General features: G+C 35.6%; 1 protein-coding gene across 2 annotated transcripts in view; it reads left to right on the plus strand.

Annotated features, from left to right (window-relative positions):
• LOC129239199 (rho GTPase-activating protein 21) overlaps positions 1 to 25,848 on the plus strand; it is a 169,273-nt gene that overhangs the window by 84,224 nt on the left and 59,201 nt on the right. The gene's annotated exons all lie outside the window — the stretch shown is intronic.

Here is a 25,848-nt window from a genome sequence, read left to right on the forward strand (position 1 = left end):
TGCATGTAAATGTAATATTGAAAGTGTAAAATGTATAAAATGAGAATGTAAACATATTTTTGGATTGCGAATGTATCCGAATTGCGGTTTTTAAAACGTTCGTTCTGCTCGTAATCCCGTTTGAAGCGAAAATCACAGAAGAGTCAATAGCAGGTTTTGATTTTATATAAAAATTTTTATTGTTGCTTGAACAACGTGCAATACTCCGTTAAAACTTCAGGAGCCTACTGCTGAAGTGGTGGTCCTCAGACGGATATGTCGGGTGTTTTTTTTTACCTGCATGAGTGCTATTGGTATCGATAACTATGGCTTGACAGCTGAGAATGGCGGGTTGACGTTTCTGTTCAGTAAGGTTTGGCAAGTCAGCATGAATCGTTTAACGTCCTAACAACGCTTCGAAAGTGTGGAATTTACTTAAAAAAAAAAAAACTAAAAAATTAATCTATTCTCGAAGTTCATAGAGCGAAGTGTTGAAGAACACTTCGAAATGTTGATGCGCCGTCGTTCTCAACTTGTTAGCCCTTGTCCTTCGACTACGAGGAAGTTTTTCATAATGATTTTGGCTTTTGTGCCTTTAAAATAGAAAATACTGGTATTGGTTGGAGTACTGGCGGGACATTGTCTCACCCCACATCACGCAGCCAAAATGCGATTAGTCCAGAGCGATGAGTGTAAGACATGCAACGAAGCGAATGCTAGTACTTTGGAACACCTACTTTGCCAATATCCTGCTCTTTGTAAGACTCGACAAATGTGCCTTGGATTAACATATTTTTCATCCTTGAAGGATATTGCCGACAAAAGGCTGAACAGCTTGTTAAAACTCGCGAAGTGCATTAGGAATTACATAAAATAATATCTTCAACTCCAGATACATAGCACTGGTAACACAATGAACCCTAGAGGCCTGAGTGAGATCTTTTTACCGATCACCCACCTAACCTACCCTGCATATCTGCCGAGCGTTCCCCAATTCACCACCTGCGGACGCCACCGATGGGAGACAGTCAACTGCACACGGCGCCCTATACTCCACAAGGTGCGGATCCGGGGTTCTTTTGTAGCGACATATTATCCTTACAATATGCTTTCCTAGCGGCCGTGGCCTTAATTCTGTAATAATTGGGTAGAAAACTGTTGCCAATTTACACGCTTGAATACTGCTTGCCCATTCCCTCGAGAATGGCGATTTCTTGAGAAGGCGGTTTAGTTTCACAATCGCAGTCTACCTTCGTTTTCCATATATAATTGGTGTTTACATCCTCTATTACATGTTTGGGTGCACTCCTACTCCAACAAGTGGTATGCGTCTTTATGCTTTTACGCAAATGCAGGGAACTACAGTTTTATGCCGCCTCCAAACGACCGATGGAGGAGAATTTTCATGACGGTTCTGGTTTCCGTCGCAATGTGATTTTGGAGTAATAGGTTGGTTATTAGCCTAGAATCCATATCCTCGTTATGGGGCTGATCAACCTTAGGTATAGCTCGAGAGGAATGGCATTTCCAAGAGACAACCGCTCGTTACGAGACAGATGTGGTTTGAGCCACACCACACATGAAGACAAACCCTGCGATGTGGAATTAGGGAAGAATGCTTAATTGAGGGCGGCGTTTGTTCATTTTGTCAGTAGGAATTAGCGGGCACTGTAGGTCTTTTGAAGTGCTTGCCATAGCAAGGCCACCCACACCCAAATCCCTACCCGCTGCTTGCCCGGGATTGCTTATTTGCAAATAAATACGTACTTATTCATTTCTAAAATAGGATTGGTCCAGGAAGACGCGTGCCACTTGTGCGAAGAAGAAGGGGTACGTTAGAACACCTGCTTTGCCGCTGTCCTGCTCTAAGCTGAACTCATTACAACTACCTGGGATCGGTATACTTTTCATCTTTGAAGGATACTGCGAACAAAAGTTTATTAGAACTCGCTAAGACATCTATCTAATTCCGCGGTAACGGACACTATGCACCCAGTGATCGGTAATTAATCATCAGCATCATTTCATGACAGAAATACTAGTGGAGGTTTGTCATTGCCTGCCGGGTATAGCAGAAATGAACAAAAAGTGTATGAAATTAAAAAGAAACTCGTAATAGTGAAGGTAATTTCTTTGTCTCTCTTATTGTTTTTGTAGCAGTAACTTTGCCCTGTCAGTGTAGTGTAATCACCGGTCGTCTTCGTCTAGCTCATCTAACGGTAGGCCCGGGAAACTTGCTGTTTCGAGGTGGTTAGTGTCGTGCGGGGTGGCTTCACATGTCGGACATATGTTTAGTATGTCGGAGTCGATTCTGGTTAGGTAGGAGTTTAACCTGCTACAGTATCCAGAACCTAATTGTGCCAAGGCTACGCGGGACTCTCGGGGAAAGTTGGAGCTCTGCGTATGCAATGGGTGGTGGTTGGTCTCCGATGACGGCATTCGGTGGTCGGGAGCTTAAGAAGGTGATAAGAGTCTCCCGATGAATGTCGTATGTACGCTGTCCGATCCAGTAATTGTCGGTCTGTTTTGTCCTGGATCTCGTCCGCGTAGTTAAAGAGGTGCCTCCTGGCATGCCTGGGAGGTGGCTCAAGTAAATGTCTACATCTTGTCTATCTTATTCGAGAGGCTTAGTTGCCAAATTTCGTTGCTAAATTTGCCCAGCTAGAAGACATGTCCATACCGTACCACACCATACAATTTATAAATGAATGAAGGTGGATTTTTTAAGTCGGTGAACACTTGACGAGTGTGACCTTCAATTTGCCAATAAAATATCCATATACGAATTCGGTTTTTTTTTCGATGGTTAATTCATGATTCACTTAGAAGAGAGTTAGAAGTTGCTTGCTAAATCAAATCTAACTAAAAATAACGAAAAACCTTTCTTTTATGAAGAGATATGCCTCAATACCAGTTTTGTATGCTTCGTCAAAAAAAAGAAAAAAAAGTTAAAAATTCTAAAAGTAATTATAAATTTCAGAGCTTGGATATTCGAAACGTGATAACTAGTTTTTGGTTAATATAATTAAATTCAGTTACCCCTCAGCATATTACGTAGCTAAGTACTTAAATTCGCAATATAACTAATAATAATACCGCAATCATTATAATCTCATAAACAAGTCAGCTGAACGAGTAAGTCAAAGCACTTTACTGACGTCAGCAAAAACGTAACCGCTTGATTATTGTTGGTGGTAGTTGACGGACTGATTGTCTGCCCGACTGCCAGACATTATGAATTTCATTCATGTGTTATCTAATTTAGTAATTTTTTCGCTACTGCAATTGCTCCGCTTATCATGAGAGGAATAGTAACTATTTTGGCAGAGATAATATCAGCACACACGCATGCATACTTAGATATAGACTCCACATTAATGTATTTTATATTTTCGAGTTTAAAATTTAACACACAAAATCTTTCGTTTTGACTTTTGTAAAATTTCGCGTTGTTCCCACCCTGTTTGTACCTACTTATATGTATGTATGTGTACATATGTACTCGTATATCTCTTGTCTGCATTCTTCTTCACTTAATTCAATTATCTGCAGCTCTGGAATACTGATCGAAATCGTTCTAGCTGGTTATTATGACGCTCATATCGCATTTGTTATGGAAATGAAAGCAAAAAATTGTGCTAATAGTTATGCACATTTACCAGTGTGTGTCTATATACACCCAGCAGGGAATCTCTTTAGTTACTAAAGGGTTTTCCAATAACAGGTATTTTTTGGAATAGCCCGCTATTTCGGTCGATGTCACTTTTGAAGCTGTCATTTTTTGATATTTGACAAGTAAAAACTACGTCATTAAAAAACTGGAACGATACACGTTTAAACAACGCATTGAAATTATTAAAATTCACTATGAAAATGGTGAAAATTTGGCAGAAACGGTTCGTAAAACTCGCACATTTTTGGGTCATCGTGAAGCACCTTGTCGAACCACAATACAGAAATTGGTGGAAAAATTCGAGCTGTTGGGCAAGTTAGTGATGTGAAGAATAAAACCCGTTCACGTCACTTAAGAACAGCTGAAAATATTGCTGTTGTAGCTGGAAGTGTTGAAGAAAACCCAGGTTTGTCCATTTCTCGTCGTTCCTTGGAATTAGGCATTCCACAAACGTCATTACACCGTATTTTGCATAAAGATTTGGGTCTTAAGGCTTATAAAGTCCAGTTAACACAAGAACTCAACGTCGTGTCATTGCCTATTGGGTCCTTGAAATGCATGAAAATGATCCGGAATTCCATCGAAAAATCATCTTGAGTGAAGCTGGAGCAACAGTTGCGGTGAATGGTTTGCGCTATCGAGAGATGATTAAAGATTTTTTATTGCCAGAATTGGATGGTATTGATCTGGACAACGTTTATTTTCAACAAGACGGCGCTCCGTGCCACACAAGCAACGAAGCCATTGATTGAATATCAAAATAATACCTCTTATTGGAAAACCCTTAACTAACGAGTTTCTAGTGAATTTCGAAACTGAATAGTCTATTTTTTGTACGAGTATATATTAGATTAGATTTATTGGAGGTTTGCACTTCGACCTCATGGACTTTTGTGTTCTACGAGTTTATACAAAAAGTGAAAATTTGTTATCTTTGCATGCCATTTCATGATTTATTTAGCATAGTTAAGTAGTTATCTACCGCTTCTCATTTCGTAGATAATTCCATTGGGCCTACATATCTTATAGAAACACTCATCCCTATTGACAACGAATTAGAACAACCGATTTTCACAAATGGATTTTTCAAAAGCAAAATCATGCCCCATAGAGAGGAACTTGTGGTAATCACCTGGAGCCAAGTTCGCACTATGGAAGATGGATGCGTAAGAACCTACCAACCAAGCATTGGGAGCTTGCAGTCGACTGGCTTGCGTTTTCGTTTTTATCGAACAAAAAACCATACAATTTGGCGCACTTTCGTAATAGATTTCGTTTTACTAAACTTTCAACTGCGGCATCATCCGTTCTGTGTTAATTCTAAGCCATTGTTGAATTCGAATAAATATATAAAATGGCGGCTGCTGTGCGTGGCTAACATTCGGAAGTTCACACTTTCTAATAGCGGTCGCTCCTTGGCAGGCAATGGCAAACTTCCGAGGGAACCTCATTTATTGGGTTGTCCGGAAAGAAATTGCCGATTTATTAGAAGAAAGTAAATAAATTTTTATTAAAACTTAGAATGAACTTTAATCAATTATATATTTTCCATTTTGTTCGATAACCTTTTGCCATCTTTCCGGTAAATTCATTATTCCGTGCTCATAGAACTTCTGGCCTTTATTTGCAAAAAACTGAACCAAGTGCGATTTTATAGCCTCGTCATTGCCACCTTTATGATTGATCAATTCTGGTCGCTTCTCGTTGATAGTTGTATTCAATTTGTCCAATTGTTGACAGCAGACATTCGAATTAATTGTTTGGTTCCTCTGAAGCAGCTCAAAATATACCACACCCCTCCAGTCCCACCAAACTGACAGCAGAATCGTCTTTTGGTGAATATCAGCCTTTGAAGTGGTTTGTGGCGCTTCATCATGCTTGGATCATAATCGTTTTCGATTGACGTTATTGTAAACAATCCATTTTTCAACACCAGTGATAATCCGCTTCAAAAACGGATCGACTTCATTGCGTTTAAAATGCATATCACAAGCGTTGATTCTGTTTGTGAAATAAATTTCTTTAAATTCATGTGGTACCCAAATATCAAGCTTTTTTAGCAGTCCATGACTCTTTATATGCTCATGAACGGTTGATTTTGGTATATTTAACTTCTCTTCAATTTGACGCTAAGTTACATGACGATCAAATTCGATTAAAGCCTTGGTAACGTCTTCATCGACATCACCGACCTGGCCGACCTGAACGTGGCTCATCTTTAAGTGAAAAATCTCCAGAACGGAATTTGATAAACCAATTTTGACACTGTCTTTCTTTTAAGGCTTTATCACCATACAAATCACGCAAGTTTTTAGTAACCTTCTCTGCGCTTTTTTCCTTTATGGAAATAATAAAGTAAAATATGACGAAAATGCTCTTTTGTGGGCTCCTTATTAAAATTGACGCCGAACAAACAAATATAAAAAAAATTACGCGCACTTTTTTTCTCAAGCAAGCTAAAAGTGACAGCCAATAACTGTCAAAAGAAAAAATTTAAATAAATGGTCACAAGCTGATCAAAACAATTATCAACGGCGTCTATATGTAAAATCGGAAATTACCCAATATTTATCCTAATTAACGCGTTTTGTGGTTCTAATGAAGTTCAGGATTAGTCCCATCCGCACGCCGCACAGTTCCGTAAGTTAATTGAAAAAGTATCTGCCTAGAAAACCTGCTAAGACTAGGCAATTGCAAAGGAAGTACCCAATTGTTTCCTCCTCTTCCTCATCTCTACAACTTCTACAATATTCATGGGAGAAAACTCCTAGTCTCAAGGAATGTCTGCCGGATAGGCCATGACTGGTTTTACAAGGCCTTCATCAAAGTTTGTTTGTAATTATCACTTTGCTTGTGGCCATAGGTATCCCAGTCGTACTTCTATCACTAAGCAGTTGAAGAGTAGTACCTTTCCTTGCTAGCTCATCGGCTTTACAATTTCCATCAATCTCTCTGTGCTCCGAAACCCAAACAAGAACTTGACTACGACATGGGCTGCCGGCATTCCTGTGGAACCTTTGATCTCAATATAGCCGCAGTCATTTATTTAGTGATCTTCTGGTTATACGAAAATGTATTTATTGTAGCTTTTGTTACGGCATGCGTATTCAGATATGTAGCCACTTCTTTTATAACTAGAATTTCTGCCTGATGAACGCTGCAGTAATCTGGTAGTCGAACGGATAGTTCAAGTCTCAATTCTATTCCATTCGAAAATACTCCATAGCCAACCCTATCGCCTAGCCCTCTGTATAGAAATTTAATTCTCCCGTTCTCCATGCCCTTGATGTTTACCACTCTCTTCTTGTCGGTATGCTCCTCTTGAAGACTCTGCCGAAGTTGAGTCTAAAAATACAGTAGTTATAAGATATACTCGCTATGTAAAAAGATCTTCTTTTTTGATACTCAATTTAATCTCGCCAGTCCATTTACAAAATTATTTGTTAGTCGTTCTACAAAGTGTATGAATCTTCTAATATGTAAGCAGTCAGACAAGACATGTGTTCTGATATTTCCTCCACCCTCCCACAACACCTACTGTCCGTTTCTTCAGAGATTTCCATCTTAACAAGATGATATCTCAACTTAGATTTAGATTTATTGGAGGCTAGCGCTTCGACCTCATGGCCTTTTGTGCCCTCTACCCATCACAGTACTTCATCCAGATCCAGTCTTTTTTTTATTAAACTTAAGATACAAGCTGGGTTGGTTGGCCTTCTCGGCGCTATAGCGCTGTATTCAAGGAGAAGGTCTACTGGGTTTGGTCACAGAAATGTCAAGAGTCAGTGGACCGTATCCCGATCATGTGGAGATAGCTACGCAGTCTGAATGGCCTGTGAGAAATACTGTAAGCATTCTCAGTTTATTTAAACCTCTTTTCGTTGTTCGCCTCGAGTAAGGATTTCGCCTGTCGTAGCCCCATAGTTTGGTGCTAGCAAACCTCCTCTAGCTTTTTACTCCTCAGCTTCTCCTTGACGGTGTGATGTTCCATAGCAAGGAAGGGCTCGCGTCCTATAAATGACGACGCCCGTTACTTCGTTATATAAATTAGCCGGATGCGACTGTACGTACCTAAGAGATTCAGTTCCCCGGAGACCAGTGAGTACTTAATATTTCAACTTCAATCGCTCTAAGATATATTCTGAGGCATCCTCTACTCGCCTACATTACGTGCAGTCCGCTTCTTCAAAGAGTTTACTTATACTGACGTTTGTGCCTTACGACAGTAGCTCTCCAATGAATGTTTGGAAATGTGGATCGATGGAATAATAATCAAGTTACGCCATCTGTTGTAAAACCGCACGAACTTATCCATAGACCTATTAACTTGCATCGTTCTCTAAACCCTCAAGCTCTGTCAGTTAAGTTCTAGCAGTTCTTCGGAGATTAATCTTCTGCATTATCTTTCCTCTTCTAAATATGTCTGTGGGCGGCTATCCTTCCATTATTTTAATAAATGTGTTTAATAGATGGAAGACCACTTCAGATTGTAACGGGACTTAGCACTCTTTTGATCCATTCTAGGCTACCAGAACTGCCTAGCTATCGCACAAGTGGTGACCGTGGTACATCTATTTTTGGTTTGCGCGATGTAGACCGAGTTTGTTTGAGGGGAAAGGGATATTTGCATAATGGGCAGAGTTGATAGATTTATGATCAGGTCACTTTTTAGCCATCTAATCCGGTATGTTATTTCCAAGCATGTTTCTATGACTACGGCCACGGACAACATTCGTGGTGCATCGCTTAGTCAGCGCATTTAGAAGAGTTTTACATTCAATTGCTACTTTATGACGGCTTTTCTGTCTAACTTGGACTTCCATACAACCTCTATTGCGGAAGCTGTGTGGATCCGGCAAAGAAAGATACTGTTGAACACTTACTTTGTAAATGCCCGGGTCTGGCGGCTAGGCGCTTGTGATTCCTTGGTGTGTCGTTCAGGGATAGCCTGAGGTAGTTCTCAAGGCTAGATCCCTAGATCATTGAAGCTGGTTTTTCTTAGTTTAAGTATTGAAATTTTTCGAATTGGTTTTTTTATGGACGCTTGCGCTATTCCGGACGAGTTCGTGATCCACTGCCGACCCTATTATTTTGTCTTGCGCCATCGGTGAAGATTGCCACTGACCCTTGTCAAGGTGCCTAACGTTAAACCATTCAAATCTTTCTAGGATTCTTGTGAAAAAACCATTTCCAAAGCAATGTGGAGCAATGTAATCTAACTGCCTGTGGTTCTACAAAAGTTGTTAGAACTTTTGAATAGCACAAGGTAACGTTGCTACAAATTCCAATTTCCTTAAAGAAGCTTACTACGAGTACATGATCATTGTCATAAATTCCTAGAGTTCCTGTATGGAACATAGGGCGACGTTGTTGTGCACAATTTCTTGCATGCCATTTTGTGACTCTGAATGCAATCCGACGTAATATTTATTGTACTTTCCCAAAGGCATCTGAGGGTAAAACTTTCAATTGCGAAAACTCCCGCCTGGCATGTGTCCATTAGCCGACGTTATTGGATTCTGGATCCAAATACAACTATCCTAGCACACCAAAGTTGAGTTTCTATGCCAATTGAAGCCTTTTTTGTTCTGTGCATAAGAGTTCTCTTCAGAAGTTATAGTCTTATAGAACTTTCTGAAGCATAATATCGGTAACCCTCTTACTAACTCGGCTAAGCATTCATGTGCAGGAAGTGCAGTTGTTTGCGTTCGCTCCATGGCTCCTCAGCGCTTTGACACTTCAGCAACACGGTCCGCTGTTTGTGAAATTATATCAGTGTTGAACCCGAGACTTGTTTATTTAGCTCACTTTCTCGTATTCCCTGCAGGGTATGCCTTATACAACTATAATATAATGAGACAAGAGTCAGGCAGTTTGCGCCGCAACAGAAACTTGAATAGCAACAGCGCCAATTTAACCCCAGTAAACGCCACGTTTAGCCCCATCATTAACGTCATTATTAACGCCGCGCTCTTTACAATCATCATTTTTATAAGCATAACACAGTGAACAACAACAACAATAACAAAAATAACAACACGATTACCCGCAATTACCGCATCAGAGCCCAGAGCCTGCGAGTTGTTGTTCCTCATTCCATTCCATTGCGACGCCGTCGAAATGAGATGAAAAATGCGCTGTTGAGGGTCTGAGATGATTTCATCAAGCTTATTTAATTCGCCATGTCTGCATGTTTGTCATTCTTTTGCATTGCAAAAATTATTATTATCATTTAATGTTTTGTTGTTGTTGTTTTTTGTTGTTGCGATTTTTGTTTTTAATTTTTCCCATTTATATTTTCGTTTGCATTATTTTTATGTGTTAATTGCGCTATTTTCGCCATGCCATCGTGCAAGCGTGAGTAGATTTAAATTGTAAATGAATGATTGTGTTGTTGTGGTTGCTAAATATAAAATTTTTAAAATTAAAAATGCAATCTATTTGAATTATATATTGCTGGTTTGATATAAATTATCTTGAATTATTGCATTTTATTTCTATTTTTACGGCTTTATTTTTTTTATCTTTAATTGCATTTTCTGTGAAATTTTTTTCTTCTCGAGATAAGCCGCTGCTGTGATAAACTCTTGCAAGAGAGCAGGATTGTGCAAGCATGTGATATTTTATAATACATATTTGCATACATATATGTACGTGTATATGTATGTATGCATGAATTCATGTAACTTCAATATTTATATTTAATAAAAAATTATAACTATTATTGCCCCACATGACAATCGCAAGTCTCGCAACTCTCGCAATGACCTTGCCCTTGATTAAGTTCAAGTTTTCAGCGCAAGTGTAGGTGGATGATTTCCGCTCAATAAATATATAAGTGCTTATACGCACGTATATACAGGGTGGGCCATCGAACATTGCAGTTTTTGTATTCTAAATGGAGGTTTGGTGGATGAAGCTTTGGTGAAGCAAAGGCAAAGAAGTTGGAAAGTAAAAAATGTACGAGTAAAGAAGAAAGTTTTGCGAGTTCATTTTCGAATTTCCGCTTCCTATACCAACGACGAGCAACCAGCGACTATATTACAGCCCCAGCCATCATAAATGGCTTCGTTTGAGGACATGAGAAAAATTATTGGGTTAGGGAATAAGTTCGTAGCGTTTTTACTTTTACTTTTATTCAAACAAAAGACAATAATTATGTCAAAAAGTTAGTCAATTATATATTCGCCATTGCTGTTTACAACTTTTTCCCAACTCTCAACCAATTTGTTGATGCCGTTCCGCCAAAAATTGACTGGTGTCTTAGAAGTTGTTGAGCCAGTTTTTAAGCACCTCTTTGTTATTGAAGGTAACGCCCTTTATATGGTTTGACAGCGAGCGGAAAAGATGGTAATCGGTTGGTGCAAGGTCCGAAGAATGCGGTGGATGCTGAAGGAACTCCCATTGGAGTTCTTGAAATGCAGCTTCGACGACTTGTGCAACAGGTGGCCTGGCGTTGTCGTGAAGGAGTATGGTTTGACCATGCCGATCAGGTCTTCTCAGTCAAATAGCCTCGTTTATGCGGTATAGCTGAGCAATGTGGAGCTCCTTGTTGACCGTAGAATTCTCTTCGAGCTTTTCTCAGTGCAGCATGCTGCCCTCCCAGTCTCACCAAACATGAACTTCTTTGGATGAAAATCCGGCTTGACTCTCGGCTTTGGCGTTTCTCCTGGAGCTCCCCACTTCTTTCTTTGCTTCATATTAATGTATAGCCACCATTTCTCATCTGCCGTGACGATTCGGTACAAAAATCGCTGTTGCTGATCGCGTGTTGCTCGATGGTGGGCGAGATGCTGAGAAGCAATTTGAAGCCGACTTTCTTTGTTTTTTCGCTCAGCTCGTGAAGTACCTATGCTCCCAATTTTTCGGTATATCCTATTGAATGAAGGTGATGGGGAATTGTTTTATGATCGCAGTTGATTTTTCCGCCAATTCACAGCTTTTTTGGCGACCGTTCTCCTTCAAAAGTGATTTGAATTCAGAAGGCTTTCCGCTGCGGGACGTGTCATCTACTTCAAAGTCGCCATTTTTGAACTTTGCAAACCATTTCCGCGCTGTAGACTCGCCTATGACACCTTCTCCATACATGTCGCAAATGTTCCGCGCTGCTTCGGCACCTTTTTGGCCTCGATGAAAAGCAAAAAAGAGCAGGCATCGAAATTGTTGATTTTTGCATCCATGGTATTCCATTTCTAAGCCTCAAAACTAATAAAATATTGAATAACTCAAAAATACAATTAACATAGTTTTGTAGAGCAAAAAGATTTCTATCTCTATTTATGAACTTATTCCGCAACCCAATATAAAAGGTCGTTCAAAAGTGGCGTCTAGCTGTCAGTAGAAAATAATTCTTAGACGGTACTTTGTTTTAATGTCATCTTTGATATTTGTCTAGTAGTCGATCTTTATATAGGGGGTTCCAATAACAGGTGTTACAGGTGAATGGATTGCGTTATCGAGAGATGATTAACGATTTTTTATGACCGGGATTGGATGGTATTGATCTGGACAACGTTTATTTTCAACAAGACGGCACAAGTGCCACATAAGCAACGAAAAACCGTTGAACTTTTACGGGAAAAGTTTCCGGACCGTGTTATCGAAGTGGTGATCACAATTGGTCACCGAGATCTTGTGATTTAACACCTTGTGACTTTTTTCTTTGTGGCCACGTGAAAGAGAAGGTCTACACCAACAGCCCAGGGTCGATTCAAGACCTCAAAGATGGAATTCGTGAGGCTATTGAGCGCATAGAGCAGTCTCTTTGCAATTCGATTATGGAAAATTTCATGGAAAGGATATTGTCCTGTAAGCGGTATCGTTGCCTGGTGTTATTTTCTACTATTAATGGTATACCTTCCTCTTCATAATGAAATAAACATCCGATCATTTTATTAAAAAGTAGAATTTTTCTTTTAATATCAAAATAGCACCTCTTATTAAAAAACCCTTTTTGTATAAAGGGTGATTAATTTAGAGGTGTCGGATTTTAAATTGACAATCTTTAATATTTTTGTGCAGAACCATTCATAAAATTTATTTTTTAAAGATAATCTCGTTCAAATGTTGGCCGCAACTGCGCCGTAATTCGGCCAATCCGTAAACACCAATTGTGAATGACTCTCTGGAGGACTTCGGTCAGTATCTTGTTAATAATTTTAGTAATGTTGGCTTGTAATGCCTCAATCGAAGCTGGTTTACCCACAAATAAAAGCTTAAAGGTGTGATATTATAATCCACTGGTCCTAGACGAGATATAAATTATCCACCAAAACGACGACGTAGTAAATGCATTGTTTCACGTTCTGTATGGCAAGTAGCGTCGAGTCGTTGGCACCAAATGTTGATCACGGACTTTAATTTCCGGCATTAATCAGTCGTTTATCATGGCGCGATAGCGTTCGCCATGATGATTCGATGATTCCTCCAGCCCATAGGCCGCACCAAACAGCCGTTTTGAATGAATGCAATAGCTGTTCTTGAATGGCTTCGGCTTTCTTACTGGCAACTTTGCTTATTGACGTAGCCAGTAAGCCAGAAATGGGCCTCCATAAGTGGACCATAAGCTGGCTTGAACGCGCTATGAACACTTTTCACAGAGCTTCCATTTTCGTAATTCAATTGTACGATTTGTAAACGTTGTTGAAGCGTACGTTTTTGCATAATGAAATATCAATGAATTCCGAAAACGTATTTATTGTAGTTTGACAGTAGTCAGGTATGATCTTTAAAAAAAACTCTATTGGAAAAAGAACCTCCAATCTGATTACCCTTTGCAAAGCATTAGAAGTCTTTTCATACCGATGAGTTGGGTTTTCCTTTCCGTTCGCCGCTTTACTTAGAATTAGGCTAAGAACGTGTCCTAATTTGCGAGGCTTAGGCGGATTCCTTTGAGAGGTCTGGTGGAATGATCGACGGCATCTTGTATTCACTCTACTCGAGTTGACTCTTCATCCGCAGCGTTTGAACCATCTTGACACATCCTTTACAGCAAGGGAAAAAGTGCTTGCGGAAACCTGTCTACGTACGCAACCGCGCCATTAGCGGTTTGGTGTAAACTTTATCGACTTTCCAATCCGTATCTCTACACTCAAGCTTTGAGTTTAAGAGTTAAGAGTTTGAGTTCCAGCTCATAGTTTGAATTCAAGCTCACATCATGTGTAAGGGGGGGTGATGCTCAAATCGATCTATGTATTATTTTTTAATTGCTTAATTGAAAAAATTGCCTGTAATAAGAGTCCTTTTAAATTTCGAGTATTTATTGCATAGGAGCTCTCAACTGCTTAACTGATTAGTCATCTATCTTCCACTAAACCATAACATCTACCCAAGAACCATACATCTGGATGATCTGTTTTGTCGAGCTGGATTCTTTTTCTTCTCACTCCAAAGAAGAGCAAGTCAAGTTTGAAAACCCAGCTCTAAATTAGCGTAATTTCTTATTCGGCCACCTCCGTCGCGTAGTTTTTTCTTGGCGGTTTGGTAGATGTAAAAACTAAATGCTTGATTTAAGTTACCGCTTGATGATTTACAGCAATAGCGAGCTGGGCATGAAGACTATCTGCTATCTATTACTAATTTATTGGTTTTATGAATACTGCAAATTTTCTCAGTTGTGCTCGTTCTCATATTCAAGTAGTTTTTTCTTTATTTTTTAATTGTAAACAGCCTGTGAATTGATTGCAGGAAACACTTTCACACGGCAACTAAAATCGACGCACACACACACACATACATAGGTGTAGATGCATAGCAGATATTATTCTAGCCTTTGCGCACACTTCAAACCCAAACAAGCAGCTGACATATCCGCCGTCATTGTCATAACTTAAATAAAGTTTTCACAAAGCAACACTACATACGAACAAGTGGCTGCCAAGTGCGTACACACACTCACAGCACATACATACATACACTTGCATTCATTCCCACCAATAGTAAGAGTCCGCATAGAAGTTTGGATTTTTTACACAAACTTTGCTGGCTTTTATAATTTTGATTTTAAAAAGTTGTTTTTTTTTGTTGTGTGCAAATGCTTTGTTTGTGATCTGTGCTACAGACATACAAACATATAATATGCATTGTTGCAATTGAATAGTGAAAATTGTCGTTAAGTGTCATTGTGTAAATCGCAAAGCTGTGAGTCCGAGGGCGGCGCATTGTTCGCAGACTTTGCTGTCAACAGTCCGTCAGCAATGATGTTGATTTGATTAAAGTTGAATGGCGGCGAGAACAAGTTGGTTTGTGTATTTTTTATTTATTTTTATTATTTTTGTTTTTTATAAAACCTCGTATGTGAATTAGTAACAATACATTTTAAGTTTATATAAATCAATGATGTGACAACGCGATAAGTGGTAACAGCTGAGCTTTGTTAGCGATTTTTTGATGGATTGCCGGCTACTCTGCGAGGCGAGAAATGATGTGTTTCCACATATTTTTTTTTTATATATATACATACATGGAATTTCTAAATATATTCCGGTACAAAATATTACCGTTAACTTAAGGGGTTAGGTGGGTTACAGAGGTTCAAAAAAAGGGTATTTTTACTATTTTTTTTTAATATATACAATCATATATTTTATTTAAACAATCCAGCATATCAAAGATACATATTTAAACAGTATTTTGTGAAATTTTTATTTAAAAATTCCGAAAACTCAGCCGTTGGTACCTCATCTCCCTTAACGTCTCACAAAAAAATGCTCTTGCCGTGGACAGCATAACTCATTATTGGTTCATTTAAAATCAAAAAACCAAAAATATTTCGTTAGTACATGGATAAATCTCGTTACTGGACGAAGGAAAAAAAAATAAAATTTAATTTGAATTTTTGACAGACTTTGAACAAAAAAACACATTTTTTGGTCAAATTTTCGTCATGTGTTGGCTCGAAAAAATTAGTTGTAATAAAAATAAAAAAAAATCCTTCGTTCAATAACTTGATAATGTTATTCCAAAGATGTGTGCAAAATTTGAACAAAATCGCTTCATAACTTTTCGAGAAATCGTGTCCACCGACTTAAAAAATCGAGTTTTGAGATAAACGCGTATACCTGCGAAACGCTGCACTGACATGACCTGATGGGCGGAACTTCTGAAGGGTCTATCTCGTAGAATTTTACTCGGATCAATTTGAAATTTTAGGAGAATATTTTAAACATATTATACTATTTAATAAGACAAAAAAAAAAAAATCGATTTTTTGAAATTTTCAAACCCACCTAACCCCTTAATATGAAGAGACCACAACTCGCGTATTTAAGTTACTTACAGGAGAAGAAAAAAAATGAATGGAAATTTGGTCCAAAATAAATATAATTTTTTAAGTGTTTTTTTCAATGCTTGTTTTATCGTTATTTCCATAGTGATATATACAATAAGCTTTTAGTGAAGGTGTATTTATGGTGGAGGTTATACTTGTACAACCCGCGAAAAATATAGTAACTTTATATTTTGACTAGTTTTGATAGTTAAGTATTTATTTTTGAATTAAACTATTGACTATTTAAGTATTTATTTTTGAATTAAACTTATTTTGTGTTTTATAAAAATATAATTCAATGAATGCCATTTTCATTGAAGTTTCAAATTCTGTACAGGATTAGTAAACAATCCGCAAACTTCCATTAAAATTTCGAATAATTTAAAAAAAAAATTTGGTTTGGCTACTGAGTTTCAACTATTTATTTATAAATTTTTTAATTAAACTTAAACTTTTTTTATAAAAATAAATTATTTCTAAAATAAAGGCCATAGTTTCAAATTTTGGGCAAGATTAAATAAATTCGAAAAAATGTCATTAAAATTGTTAACAAAAAATTTTTTTTTATCAGAAATACAAAACAAAAACAAAAAAACAATTTGGTACGCAGTTTTATAAAATATAAAAATATAATTCACTCCAAAATAAAGGCCATTGATTTGTCAAGTTTAAAATTTTGTAAAAGATTACAAAAATCGAAAAAATGTCATTAAAATTTCCAAAAGCTAAAAAAAAAATGTTTAAATAAACAAATAAAAAAAAGAAATAATAAAAAAAATAATAATAATAAAATAATAAAAAAAATTTAAAAAAAATAAAAGAAAAGAAAACAAAAATTTTTAGTAGAAATAAAAAAAAGGTTTGGCAGAAAAAAAAAAAAATTATTACGCAGTTTTTAAAATATAAAAATAATCTATTCTTAAATAAAGGCCATATTGATTCCAGGCTTCAAATTTGCACAAGATTAAAATAATTCGAAAAAAGTCATTAAAATTTCCAAAAATTTTATCAGAATTACAAAAAAAAAATGGATGCGCAGTTTTAGAAATTATAAAAATATAATCATTCTATAATAAAAACCATAATAAACCGAGTTTCAAACATTGTACAAGATTATTAAAAATTTCTCAAATTTTCATAAAAATTTCTCAAATTTTCATAAAAATTTCAAAAAATTTTATCAAAACAAAAAAAAAAAATTGGTGCGCAGTTTTATAAATAATATATAAAAAATCCATTCTATAAGAAAGGTAATTTAGGTTTCAAATTTTATACAATATTCAAAAAATGCGAAAAAATGCATTAAAATTTTCAAAATTTTTGTCTGAATTACAAAAAAAAACGATTTGGGTACGAAATTTTATAAAATATAAAAATATAATTTATTCCAAAGGGTTTTTCAATAAGGGCGGGTAGATGTTGAAAGGAATAAAATGGCGTTTGCTGTGTGGTACGTAGCGCCGTCCCGCTGGAACCACATGTCGTCTAGGTCCATATGGTTCAATATGGGCCATAAGAAATTGGAAGGGCCACCACGTCTACCGAAAAATGGGCGCAATGCGCGCAACGTTTGGGTTAATGAACACTCATTTTGATAATAAAGTTTTATCATTTGAACGTGCTGTTCAATAATAAACAAAAGATTTGGCAGATGTCACCAAAACAAAATGGCTGCCACAGGGCGCCAAAATCGACCCGCGCCAATTGAAAAACCCTTTATTATAAAGACCATATTAATTTAAACAATGATTGTACAATGATTAATAAAAATCAGTTTACTACAATTTCAAAAAAATTTATCAAAATTAAAAAAAAAAATTGGGTTCTCAGTTCTAAAAACTACATAAATATAAAAATATAATCCATTCCATAATAAAAACCATATTAATTCAAGTTTCAAACATTGTACAAGAATAGTAAAAATTCCTTAACTTTTCATAAAAATTTTAAATTGTTTTATCAAATTAATAGGTCTATCGATAAGTTCGTGCGGTTTTACAACAGATGGCGTAACTTGATTATTATTCCATCGATCCACATTTCCAAACATTCATTGGAGAGCTACTGTCGTAAGGCACAAACGTCAGTATAAGTTTTTTATTTGAAGCGTAAACAACAATATTTTTACCACACTTGAAAATGTCGAATTTCGTGCCAAATAATGTGTTTTTGCGGGGAATTTTTTAATATGAAGAAAAAAGCAGCCGAAAGTCATCGTATCTTGGTGGAAGTTTATGGTGAGCATGCTCTAGCTGAGCGAACGTGCCAGAAGTGGTTTGCACGCTTTAAAAGTGGTGATTTTGGCTTGGAAGACGAAGAACGCGAGGGTGCGCCGCCAAAGTTCATGGATACCGAATTGGAGGAATTGCTCGATCAAGATCCGGCTCAAACGCAAGAAGAGGTTGCAAAAACTTTGGGAGTTGATCAATCAACCATTTCCAAACGTTTAAAAGCCATGGGAATGATCCGAAAGGTAGGCCATTGGGTGCCGTATGAATTGAAGCCAAGAGACGTTGAACGCCGTTTTATGGCATGCGAACAACTGCTTCAACGGCACAAAAGAAAGGGTTTTTTGCATCGAATTGTGACTGGCGATGAAAAGTGGGTCCATTACGACAATCCAAAACGTCGGGCAACGTATGGATACCCTGGCCATGCTTCAACATCGACGTCGGCGCAGAATATTCATGGCCTGAAGGTTATGCTGTGTATCTGGTGGGACCAGCTGGGTGTTGTGTATTATGAGCTACTGAAACCGAATGAAACGATTACGGGGGATGTCTATCGACGACAATTAATGCGTTTGAGCCGAGCACTGCGAGAAAAACGGCCGCAATACGCCGGTAGACACGACAAAGTTATTTTGCAACATGACAATGCTCGGCCACATGTTGCACAAGTGGTCAAAACATACTTAGAAACGCTCAAATGGGATGTCCTACCCCACCCGCCGTATAGTCCAGACCTTGCGCCATCCGATTACTATCTCTTCCGATCGATGCAACATGGCCTGGCTGACCAGCACTTCCGTAATTACGATGAAGTCAAAAAATGGATCGATTCGTGGATTGCGGCAAAACCGACCGAATTTTTCACAAAGGGAATCCGTGAATTGCCAGAAAGATGGGAAAAAGTAGTAGTAAGCGATGGACAATACTTTGAATATTAAATTTGTAACCATTTTACGTCAATAAAGTTTCAAATTTCGAAAAAAAAACCGCACGAACTTAAACATAGTCCTAAAAAAAAAAAATTTGGTATGTAGTTTTATATAACATAATTTATTCTACACTAAAGGCCATATCAATTCAAGTTTCAAGCATTGTACAATATTAATAAAAATTTCTCCAATTTTTATTACAGTTTCCAAAATGCTTTTATCAGAATTTGAAAAAACTGGGTACGCAGTTTTATAGTCCATACACTTTTAGTAATAATAAAAAGCCAATTTGAAATAACTCAAGTTTCTCGCTGATTTTTGATAATTTTTTTCGGAGTATTTTATAGTTTTCTTCTGTTGCGGTGTTGCCTATTTTGTCCATGCAAAACAAAACTTGCGTGGATTTGCTATATATGGGGAAAATATGCAACACCGTCAAAGAAAAAATTATAAAATACCAACGGGATTTTCTAGCAACCTGCTCTTTATTATATTGAAATTTAATATACTATCAAAGTGCATGCCAAATTTTTTCTCAAAATTCAAATTAACAATCGTGGTATTTCGATGTAAATTTCTCCAATTTTTCTAATTTTTGTAGAAAAATTTCGACTTTAATGGTTGTTTGTGAGACAGTGAGTGCAAAAAAAAAAACAATAAAAAAGAAGACAAATAGTCAACACTGGTCTAAATGCTGAGATGTTATATTATATATGGGCTCTACTTGCGCTAACCACTATTAACGATTTCTTCTCACATACGCACCGTGGCAAAATTTAAAAAAATAAAATTTTTTTTTGTTGTAAAATACAGATCATACTACAACAAAAACAATATAACAAAAAGATTCAATTTAGAAATTTTTTTTTAATTTAAAAATTTTTCAAATTTTAAAATTTTTTTTTGATTTAAATTTTTTTTTTTCAAATTTTCACAATTTTTTTCAAATTTTCAAAATTATTCTTCAAATTATTAAAATTTTTTAAAAATATTTAACAAAAAGGGTTAAAACAGGTTAAACAAAAGGAACCGGAGGAACTCATTCCAATCTCTCGAAAATCCGGCTGGTTCGAAAAGCTGTACCGAGGGTCTATATTGTAATGCGCCAGAAACAACCAGAATGTTTTAAAAAATAAAAAATATAAGCCTTTGCACTTGTGAAGAAAGAGAATGTCAGTTCCAAAAATGAAAATAGAAAATTTTTGAAAAAAATAAAAAAAATTGGCAAGTGAAAAAAAAATATATTTTTGTAGTGAAAGGGGGCAAAAATCGAGGTGGAAAGTGTTAAGGTAACGATATGTAAACTAAAATACATTTCAAAAATTATCTTATGTGCTTAAATCGTGGGATAATTTAATGTTTGCTTAGTGAAAATTAGCGCGCGAATGTGCTTTCATTACGTTTTACGTAAAACATTTCACACTCTTTTGTAATTACATTTTGTCACGCTGTGATTTGCAAAAAAAAATATTGTTTCATAACTTTACCTTTAAAATTGCACATTGCATCAAAATTTCCTTACTTTCCTCTGACTGACTGACTGAGTGACTCTGGCTGCGTCAGTTTTATAATTCAGCGTGGACTATGTATAAAAAATTTGACATGCTCGGCTCCCACTGCTCCCCTGTACCATTGTTTTTGTTTTGTATAACGTTAATTTTACTTACCTATATACATACACACTCGTACATACACACAAACATTAGATTTTATCATTACAATTGTGCGCACGCGCGCACACATAATTTTGTAATTAAGCGCGGGTGGAATATCAGCGCCGCGACCGAATCTTTTAGCGCGCACACACCATTTCCACATTTCTCCCGCCTCCAATGCGCATGCGCTTTTATGCCCGCTGCACGTAATCGCCTCTCTAAGTATGTTTCACTACTACATAGACAGTGTGAGCGTGCGCGTGTATGTATACATATGGGCCAACCAGCCAGGTTGTCTGCTGCTGCCTTGTCTGCCTACCTGGCTTGCGTCTGTTGCTGTATTTATTTTCTCGGCTTTACTACTTACCGCTTCTAAGTACTTTGGCTGGCAGCCAGTGTTTCTTCATCAAGTCGTGACTTATGAATTCATCAATTTCGCAATTTTCACGTCCAATGTGGTTTTTTTGCCGAAATTATTTTATGAATATAGTTTTTTATGTTTTTTATTGCTGCTAATCCCACTCACTGCTGTCGCTTCCATATTTTGCTGGGTACTTTGGAAATGTCTGGAGAAAGTGTATCCACTTAGTGAATGTTTTTGTTTTTGTCTTTGATCCGCTTTCAATTTCATATTTTGCCCTTTGATTAGATATAAAAATTTATAAAAGTATTCGTATATTTACAAGGTGGCACAAAAATGATTTTGAGTGATGCAAATCTTTATTTGGATTTTTTCCGCGCTCAATTTTTTGGCTGTTTGTATATAGCAGTAAAAATTGAAAAAAGAGACTTCGTTGGGTCGCAATTGAAAGCAAAAATATACAAATAATCAGCTTTCGATGGCAATGCATGCTAAAGGTTTTAATTAGAAACAAAACGAATTTAAGTTTTTCAAAATCGGTTGAATATGTTATAACTTGAGTTGTGCTACCCACCTGTGCGTTGGAAACAACCCTTCGAGGAACACACTTTTTAATTTTAGCTGGTAACGTTTCTATTTCCTAAAAATTGTATCCAAAATCCAAAAAGTGAAAAGTAAAATAATTTTATTTTGTTTTTGGTATATTCCTTTTTAAGCCTTTTCAGATATTTCATATTTTTTTATGTCATAACTAAAGTCTTTTCGTTTGTTTGTTTAATATAAGCAGAACTTACTGATTTTATTTTATTGTTATAATTTAATATTTTTCCTCGAAACTCTTTTTTACTTTTTGAAAATAAAAATGTATTAATCTGAATTTGGACTATATGTAGAGCAGTTAAGAGTTCAGTTGCGCAGAAGAGCCATCACTGCAACATAACCTGGGCATTGTCGGAGCAAATAAACGTATTTACCTTTTCTTTCCATTCCATTCCATTTTTCGGCAATTTCTTTCGGTTTTTCCAGAAGTGCTGTATCTATAAAAAATATATATAAAATATACAGTGGCGGTAAAAGCAATAACAGTGCGGTATATTAGGACATGTTTTTTTGTTTTTGTATTTAAATTTTTTTTTAATTTTTGATAATTATTTGTTCAAAACTAAAAAAATTAAAAAATGATAGAAAAAAAATAAATTTTATAAAATTAAAAAAAAAACAAGAACATTAAAAATATATAAAAAATTTAGAAAAAAAAACATTAAGAAGAATATGCATTTTTTTAATTACATATTTATATTTTCTAATGTTTTTTTATATTTTTTAATGTTTTATTTATATATTTTTTAATGTTTTTTATATACAATACTTTTAATGTTTTTTTATATTTCTTTATTTTTCTTAATTTTTTTGTAATGTTTTTAGTTTTTTAAGTACGTTTTTTTTAATTGGTTATTTTTTTTAATATATTTTATATCTGTAATATTTTTAATTATTTTTTTTCGTTTTTTTTTTAGTTTTTTTTAATTTTTTTAGCTTTTTAATTGTTTTTATTTTAAAAAAGTTTGTTTGTAATACAGTGCACTCGCGGTAACTCGAATAGCCGCTAAGTCGAACGACGTGCTAACTCGAACACATTTTTTCCCCTATTGACTAGTTTGTAACTCGAACAATATTAAAGCGCTATAACTCGAACAAAAAAACAAATTTATTTGTACACACATTCTTTTCAAACATGTACATTTTGTACATAGATACATATGTAATAGTATATGTATATAAATTATATGTATACTAGTGTATTGTCCATATGAATATTTCGACGTTAATATCCCGTTAGTTTTCTGGGAACAACATCTTGCATTGACCAAATTGCTTTAAATTTGTCATTTGTAGTGTATCAGTGCATGTGAGTAATGGATCGTAAAAGGTTGAAGTGTTTAACATTAAAAGAGAGGGCTGAAGTCCTTAACAAAATTAAACGTGGATGTAGTGTTACTTCTCTAGCGAAGGAATATGGGGTAGCCAAGTCCACCATAAGTCTTATAAAAAAGAAAGACAAGGCAATTTTAAAAGCAGTAAACAACACGTTTTTGGGTCCTGGGAAGAGGAGAACTTTAAAAGCTTCTGAGTTTCCTAAAATGAAAGCCGCTTTATACAAATGGTAATACAATAAGGTAATTCAGTGGGCCACAACTGAACAAGTAAGCCCCGCAAAGGTTAACACTCATCAACATTGCTGCAGGCAAGAAAAGACAAACACACATTACAACTTTCTTTTCGGCCTAACTTTTCTGTTAAAGCTGACTTTTTTTGTGTAACTGACACAAAGACTGCCAAATATTTGATGAAAAATATTGAAACGAATTAATTATTTTAAACATATTCATGTTCATATCCATATGTAAATAAATAAATAAATTTAATTGAAAAAAATCGATATCGATGACTGTTTTTTTAACATAGCACACTCAATTGATAAGTCGAACAAATTCGATAAATCGAACAGCGCCTGTTTTAATTAGTTCGAGTTATCGCGAGTGCACTGTATTTTTTTATTTGCAAATGTCTTGTTTAATTTTTTTATATTATTATTATTATGTTTTTGTTTTTAATTTTTTTTTATTATTATTATTTAAAAAAAAAAAGTCATACAAAATTTTCATCAAAACGTCAGACATTTGAGTCACAATTTTTAGAAAAATACTGGGTGTGCAGTAATGCAGCTCATTCAGTTTTAGCATAATATTGTGGAAGTTGGAAGTGTTTTTTTCGGTCGATCTTTAGCTTTTGCTGCATATTTACGTGTTCCCAAATCCATAAGAATGAGATCGTTTTCCACTGCGTCTATCCATCGGTTCCTCGGTCTGCCTTTGGCCTTTACACCCATTTACCCTTTTCTGTCATGGCTTGCTTCAATGCACAGTCAGCATATGGAGAAAAATACTATATTATAATCGTAATTTTTGGATATTTTTTGTTTTGTTGTGAAAAAAAAAAATCGAGCATTCAATGTATGGAAGAAAATACATAACACCGCCATCAACAAAAGTTATAAAAAACCGGTGCGAAGTTTAAGCCTCTTTAAACTTGCACAATATTGTACTAAAATTACATGGGCTACAAAACTGCATATGGAGGATTTTTCTTCGACTTCTGACTAAAAAGTTTGAAATTTTTTTTAAATAAAAAAAATTTGAGTTTTTTGTTTCTGAAATTTGATGAACTTTTTTTAAATTTTTCTAAAAAAAATTTGTAATGAAAAAAAAAAAAAAAAAATTATTCATTAAAAAAAAACAACTTAATAAGTTAAAAACAAAAAACAATTTTTTCCTCGTTATTTTGTTTTTTTTTTTAATTTTAACAAACTTCGAGATATATGTTTTTTGGTTGTAGTATAAATTTTATTTTATAGAAAAAATTACATAAATAGTCACATATTTTTCAATATTTCACGCTACTTTAATTTCGACCACCACTGTACTGTGTTATGTGTATTCTAGCTGTTTTTTTTGGCCTAGCGTTGAGGGTGGTCACTATTTCGTGTGTATTGTAATTATGAGGTTATCTGCGATGGTAGTTGCGGAATTCCTTTCCGCTTTTTTGCGCTTTCTATTATGTGTTAATAACATTATTGTGCTATTTGTAGCTATGTGTGTGTTGGTATGTACATTTGTTATTGTTATTTTTGTTGAATTTTACAGTAGACGCGTCCAATTCACATTCAAACTTGTCTGTCTCGCCACATGTTTTCCACAACTGTTTGCTTTTTTTCGCCATCTGCTGTCCTCCACCCCTCTCCACATTGCAGCGTCGGTCGGGTGTGTTCTCGCTGGCAGTATTTGTTCTGCTCCTCGTCAGTCAGTGGTGCCACCATACTTGCATACATCCATCCATCCTCAGTTGGGCACTCAGATATTTTGCCCACAATGTTGTTTTTTTTGTGCGATTATCAGTGCTTTTATGCGCATTGTTGTTGTTGGGGCTGTTAAATATGTGTAGCTATTCAACTACATATAAATAAAGGCTTTTATGTTTCAGAAATGAATTTTTTATTAATTTTTTTATATACCTATATATTTTTCTTTTTTCTTTTCCTAATTTTTTATTTTATTTTTAATTTTTTATTCTTTTTTTTATTTCTTTTATTATTTTTTGTTTTTTTCTTTATTTATATGTTTTTTTTAATTTTGTTTTTAACATTATTTTCTACTTGAAGAGTCCCACTTGTCGTGGTCATTGCTGCAAAGCACCCTCGTCAAATTCGCTCCTCTTCTGCTACTTGTATTTGTAGCGTTTCGCCTTTTTTAATATTTGCATACCTACATACCTACAAACACACGCACATTAAATTTCATTTCCCACATTTCATTTCATTATTTATTAATTTCATATTTTATTGCGCTTTTATGATACTCATCGCACTCATAACTTCTTCAGCTATTCATGTATCAATTCCTTTTTCGTCATTCTATTATAGACGCTATCTTAGTTGTTTTTGTTGTTGCTTGTCTGAGTTGTCATTCAGCAATGCTATGATTGATGCGGTGATACTAAAGTTGTTCAACATGTGCATACATTTACAAATTTCCAATACATATACATACATACATACATACAAACAGATACACTTGTACACTTGTAGCCGATTTTTGCTAGCCTCTTCTGCGGCTTGAGCTTCAGGCTATGCTGTGCTATGTAGGATAGCGGCATACACTTGACAAAATCGAATCGCACAGTGGGCCGAAATCA

The sequence above is a fragment of the Anastrepha obliqua genome, chromosome 2 (genome assembly GCF_027943255.1).
Source record: "Anastrepha obliqua isolate idAnaObli1 chromosome 2, idAnaObli1_1.0, whole genome shotgun sequence".
NCBI classification, from domain to species: Eukaryota; Metazoa; Arthropoda; class Insecta; order Diptera; family Tephritidae; genus Anastrepha; species Anastrepha obliqua.